This window comes from Uranotaenia lowii, chromosome 3, assembly GCF_029784155.1.
Source record: "Uranotaenia lowii strain MFRU-FL chromosome 3, ASM2978415v1, whole genome shotgun sequence".
Lineage (NCBI taxonomy): Eukaryota > Metazoa > Arthropoda > Insecta > Diptera > Culicidae > Uranotaenia > Uranotaenia lowii.
In genome coordinates, this window is record NC_073693.1 from 185,060,236 (window position 1) to 185,066,441 (window position 6,206).

A 6,206-nucleotide genomic window follows, 5' to 3' on the forward strand; every position below is an offset into this window, starting at 1 on the left:
CCTGATTTTCAGTTTCTTTTTTCGCTCAATAACTTTTCTTGATCACTCACTCACTCACTCATTCATTTACTGATCGATGATCGAATGCTGTCTGCCTAAAACATCTTGCTTTGTTGTTGCTGTTGTTGCGGAGGATCAAAATAGCCATTCAAACAGGCAGGCAGTATATATGTACATAAGTATCTGCGCTATGGCAGAAAGTAGGCAGGCAGTATGAACCGATGCAAAGCCGCATTGATTGAGTTTGAGTGAGTGAGTGAGTGGATTTTCGAATTGGATCTTGTATCAGTAAGTGTCTCAATCACTTCTGATACACCAGGTAGTGAGCCTGAGAGATCGACTTTGATGCGAATCCACTCTCGCTTTTGAATCTTGTTTACATTGACTTCGCATTGTCGTTCTGCCGACTCTCAGGGAACTACAGGCAGCAGCATTCGGCTTTGAATTTTTCCAACTAGAAACCTATCATGAGCGTTTCTTCCGAGTGATTATCGGAACTCTGCTCAGGAACTTCCATCGCCCTTTGAAAGGTTAATCTATCGATAACGGAACTTCTAGGCGCTTTCAATGGAACTACTTTCAAGAAGGTCGATAACGTTCGCGTAACATTCCAAAACGCACCATTAAGAAACTTGAAGGTGTTTTAAAGAACCTTTATGGGAAATCTAAGCGACATGTCAAAAATGTTTTTCAAGAAGGTCGATAACGTTCGCGTAACATTCTAAGGCGCACCATTAAGATACTTGAAGGTGTTTTAAAGAACCTATATGGGAATTCTAAGCGACATGTCAAAAATGTCTGTCAATTTTTTGTCATGGTATTTGTTTTGTTTATATCTGTACTGATATTTACAAATGGAATTCAAGATTTTTTCGAATTTTTCTTATAAATGTTAAATAAGATATTCGAATAAATTTTGATGATGCGAATTTTTGTTATGATTCATATTGTGTACTGAAAGTCCTTTGAACGAAATAAGGTACCTTCTATTAACCAACCCACTCAATCATCTCAAATGACATTAAGTTTAAATACTAATCATTACAGTGGCAATTAGCTATTGCTGGATTGGTCGAGAGGCTGGTGAGTTTCATTGCAACCTAGAGAGCAGCGGTTCAATTCTCTAGGCGTGTAAGCAGCTTTTGTAATCAAAACAATATAATTAAAATCAATGAGGTAGACCATGATAGACCGGCAACCTAGCAACCTGACATGTGGTTGTCAGAGCAATCTGTCAATCGGATTTTTTTTTCGGCGCGTAGAAGTTTCTTGGCATTCTCTTAGAAGCTGAATAGCGTTCTCTACAGCCACCTAAACGAACTTGAAAGTAGCTTTAAGAACTTAAATTTTGGGCTGATTAGCATTCTCTTCAGACACAAACGAGAGCTGATTAAGCTTCTATGAACCTTTTTAAGGGAATTCTGGTTGCTTGGGAAACCCCTAAAATTATGTTGTTAAATTGAACCCACCCTGTTTATATTTGGAGAATTTTAATCCGTTTACATCACTTTTGTTCGTGGTTTCGCTAGTGGCCAAAAGGGCCCATCCACTCTTCGCTCCAAAGTTGGTCCCTTTCAGAGTTCTTTGCTTTTTTTAAATGTAACAGTTCGACCCGGTTGGTAACATGCGAGGTAACACTCGATGTGGCTATGGTCAATTATCCCGCATCATAGGCATCCCTAATGGAGTTTCCCCGAATATCGGAAGACTCCGGAGGAAGTAGCTCGTGCTATCCATCCCTACATGACGACCCTGAGTTCCACCAATTCCACCCACAAATCCCAAAATATAACAAACCACCCACCCGCTGAGCAACCGCGAGTTACAATTTGGCGCCCGCATAAAAAAAGTAAACATCAGCACGACAAAAAATTCCTTAAGTTCCCCGAGGAGGGACGAAAAAACAGTGCCTGTTTGATGTTTTAATCGTTCTTCAAACGATCGTTCATAGTGAAAACTAATTGCTTTCTTTTATTTTAGAATCAGATTGGCCTGGAACTGCGGTGTGAAAATCACATCGTAGTGGTCCAGCGATTTTCGGAAATCGATAGGATTTTAGAAAAAATTCCAACAATTGGATTCGTTAACGTCTTTACCAAATTACGAACATCAAGATAAGTTTGATTGTTGGTCGAGGCTAAAAGTATCTGGAAGTAGCCGATCCGGAAGAGGACTGGAGTGAATCAGGCCGTTGCAGTTGGCAATTCGTGATCCGATTACTCCTCGTCTCTCATTATTTAGTGGCACTTAATCAAGCCCTCTGTCTCGAAGCTAATACAAGCAAATTTTCAATCGACAACAGCTAAAACAACCGGAAACAATCTAAAAATTTACGAAAATGAACGTGTGTAGGAAAGAAACTGAAAAGGTAGAAGGTAACCCTGTAGAAGGCGCGTGTCGCGTTATTACCAAGATAGAGGAGTGTAAAGTATCTTCGCGCTTCGTGAAACCGTTTCGAAAGTACCGTCGAGATCAAGCGCGTAAAAATTTAGTTGATTCGGAAAATTACAAAATGTTTCCTAGGCTTTTCCCGTGTGAAAAGAATTCTCCGAGAGAAATGACTGCTCTTGATAGTCGGAATAGTAATAGTGATTTCAGCCAACGCCGCGAAGGGGATATGAATGACGAACCCCAACGTTCGGGGGATGTTCGACGTATTTTCAAATAAAATTTCTCCACCCACGTTAACAAAAAACACCAGGTTTGCTGCATTCTGCCGCGAAGCAAAATACACCTCGAACTACGAGATTCCGCCTTGAAATCATTTCCGGATAGCTTACGCCCATTATTGTGGCCCTGATGAGACGTGTGTCGGAATCAAAAACGGAAAAGTTACCTCCCAAAAACAGATAACCCGCGAAACGAAAATAGATTTTTCTTGCCCCGAATCGAAATTTTTCATGCTAACTATTCGCGCGCGGTAGCTAGAAACCCTTGTTCGATAAAAATATTTCGAAAGTTTTACAAGGAACATCGAAACAATTTCAAAAGTCTTCGCGTGATCCGTTACCAATATCGAGGCGTTCATACGATTTTCTGGATTTTACGAAACAGATTGACGAAAAAACGCGATAATTTTTCAGAAAGTAAAACCAACCGCGATGACGAAAGATAATCCGTGTTCGCGTGTTCAAACTAGCTTATTCGTACGGATAAGAAACCGGAAATAGCGCGATACGTTGATGTAATTGTAGGCAAGAGAAACGGAAAAGTGAATGCATCAATTTTAATCTCAAAATCAAATATCTCATCCAAGTTTCAGTCCAGTTACCCTAACTTGAAGCCACAATTGTAGATTCCGAGATTACGTTTTTGTAGTCTTGCGTTATGAAATTTTGAAATTAAAATCGATCCCCATGCAAATGGGAAAAATCTTAAAACACTGCTTGTCATAAGTGAAATATGAAACCCTATTTTGTCCGAACCATTCAGTTCATTTGGTCTATGGTACCAAATTGAACAAAAATACTGATTACGACTTTTCAATCTATCTAAACGAAACGAGCCAAATATTGATTATTCCTTTGCAAAGATCACGATGTTCTTTGACACCTCTTAAGAACGATAAACCGACTAAAGATTTGCCGATTACAAATCATTGATGATTACAATAACCGAATGATTCCTAGATCCTCGTCAGGTTCAGGATTTTGAATTGAATAGCTACTTCTTGTAGAAAATTGTGGCATTTTCGCTCGTCTTCTTTCCGGGTGAAAGAATTGATGGTTCACAGAACATTTAGCTTACAAATCATTTTAGAATAATCAGGTTGGTTTGAAGAAATTGATGTTGAGGGAATTTCGGATTCCAGTGCAGAAATACTTAGTTGAACTAAAATTTGATTCATTCAAGACAACTAAAATAGAAAAAAAGAATTATTAGACCGAATAAAATTACGAATTATAACTTCTCGATGGTTTGCGAGGTCGTTGAAAAGGGCCACTACGAGTTGCTGTTTTTCACCAGTCCATGGCCGCTGATGAGTGTCATCGGTGCCCTATCCGTGGCTGACTCGAAACCTGAAAATAGAAAAAAAAAAGCCAGAAACAATATAAGTATCTGTCCAATAGTTGAACGATACATAAAACTTACCCTTAAGATTATCTGCTGTTCATTTTCTTCCACTTCAACTGCTTAGGTCAGTCCAGGTGTGAAATCTAGAAAAAAAAACACAGAAAAATAATCACTTTAACAGCTGATGAAAAGCTGATTTTCGGATGTGTTTTAGCGGAAGGCTAACACAATCAAAACAATACTTACCTGGTGATTTTTGGGGAAGCAATTTCGGCCTTTCCGGATTTATCCTCACCGCAGTTTTAGCTGAAACCGACAAGAGAAATAAAAACATTAGAAGGAAACTGAAATCTGCAAATTGAGCTCAAGAGGATCAATGTTGCGAAAATAAGCTTGAAAACTTACCTTGGAAATGCACCAACTTTGAACACCGGTGATAATTAAATGAAAAAATTTCCAACTTTGAATCCATGGATTGCAATTGATAAACAAACATTGTTTACATTTTATGTTGACGTTTCCCGTGAGTGTTCGTCAACAAAAGAGATACTACAGTGAGTTACACTGAGTTACACGATGCTGTTCCGATCACTTGATGATTGCGAAATAGGCAGTGCGTGAGTATTATAGACTTAAAAGTCGAATTTTAATTTTGATAATTCAAAATGAAAAAAATTACTAATAGAATTGTGTTGCATTCATCTCTCTAGTAATAAAATGAATGACGTTTCATTCATTTTCAGAAGGGACGATGGGGTAATGTAACCGTTCGTTACCTATCCGAAATGTGTCTTCGACACATTGACAAATTATGACCTAAATGCTGACTTAGAAATGTCAAAGCAATTGACACTCACACGGGCTCTCAGGGATTCCTCCCTTTACACCGAATTCCTGAACCAAGCACGCAGCCACTTCTCTCGCGAGAGATGCTCATGGGCGTCGGATGATCTCCTGTGTCACCGCGAGGAAGTGTTATTACCCGGAGAGCGGCACATCCGCGTAAATTTACCGTTGTATGTGTGTCGGTTGAAAGTCTCTTAACGTTCTTCAGAAAACGGTTTTGCATTGCCGTTCTTTCTGTCTGTGACCGTTTTGGAGAACGGAAGTGCGCGTCGTGTTAAATAGGTTAAAAATAGTAAAAAGCATGTGGTGTAAAAGTTTTAAAACTTATCCTTAATATTTACAGATTAAAACAACAAAAAGTAGTACAGAAAAGTTAAAACAGTGATCGAAAAATCGTAAAGCGATCAAATAAAAACACAAAAAAAGTACGGTTAGTAAGGAAAAAATGTTTGGGACGAAAAACGATAAAATTTAATTTATGTATTTTGTGCTATGTAATTCATTTATACAGTTACCTAAACAAAACGTTAACAAACATACAACAAACATTGTAACAAAAGTGTGACGAAAAACAACATAAAAAGGTAAATACTTATGGTAAACAAAACAAATATTGTAAAACACGTGGAAATCATGACGTCACAGATATCATAACACCTTTGGCAGGTCCAAGAGGGCCTTTTTTTTGTTCTTTTGGCTTTTCTATCAGAGCACGGCGCCCCGGAGTATTGTTACTGAATCCCAAAACCGGAGTAATCCAGACAGAAAGGAATTGTCTGACACCGCTTCAGACCCGACGGCAAAAGGTCTACCGACAACAGCATCATCGGAAATTGGCCAGTAGTTTTCAACTGTCGTTTATTGGTCCTTCCGGGACGCCGGAAGTGGACCGGTGAAACATTGGCCTGTTCCGAACCTACGAAGCTGCTCGCCGTGAATCAACAAAATGACCGCTGAAAACAACCATACATCGGGTTCCGCGGCCTTGACTAACGCCGCTGTGCCAGCAATAGAACGAACCGCAAGTATAGCTAAAAACCTGTGACGTCAGTAGGGACAACTAGTATAATAAACCCCTAAAATTATGTTGTTAAATTGAACCCACCCTGTTTATATTTGGAGAATTTTAATCCGTTTACATCACTTTTGTTCGTGGTTTCGCTAGTGGCCAAAAGGGCCCATCCACTCTTCGCTCCAAAGTTGGTCCCTTTCAGAGTTCTTTGCTTTTTTTAAATGTAACAGTTCGACCCGGTTGGTAACATGCGAGGTAACACTCGATGTGGCTATGGTCAATTATCCCGCATCATAGGCATCCCTAATGGAGTTTCCCCGAATATCGGAAGACT

The 6,206-nt window shown here is 39.3% G+C and overlaps 1 long non-coding RNA gene across 1 annotated transcript; it reads left to right on the forward strand.

Annotated features, from left to right (window-relative positions):
- The first annotated feature begins 5,033 nt into the window (after positions 1 to 5,033).
- On the forward strand, positions 5,034 to 5,874 carry LOC129757642 (uncharacterized). The gene is made up of 4 exons (XR_008739754.1): positions 5,034 to 5,142; positions 5,204 to 5,290; positions 5,372 to 5,444; positions 5,527 to 5,874. It is a non-coding gene; the product is annotated as an uncharacterized LOC129757642 (long non-coding RNA).
- The last annotated feature ends 332 nt before the right edge of the window (positions 5,875 to 6,206 follow it).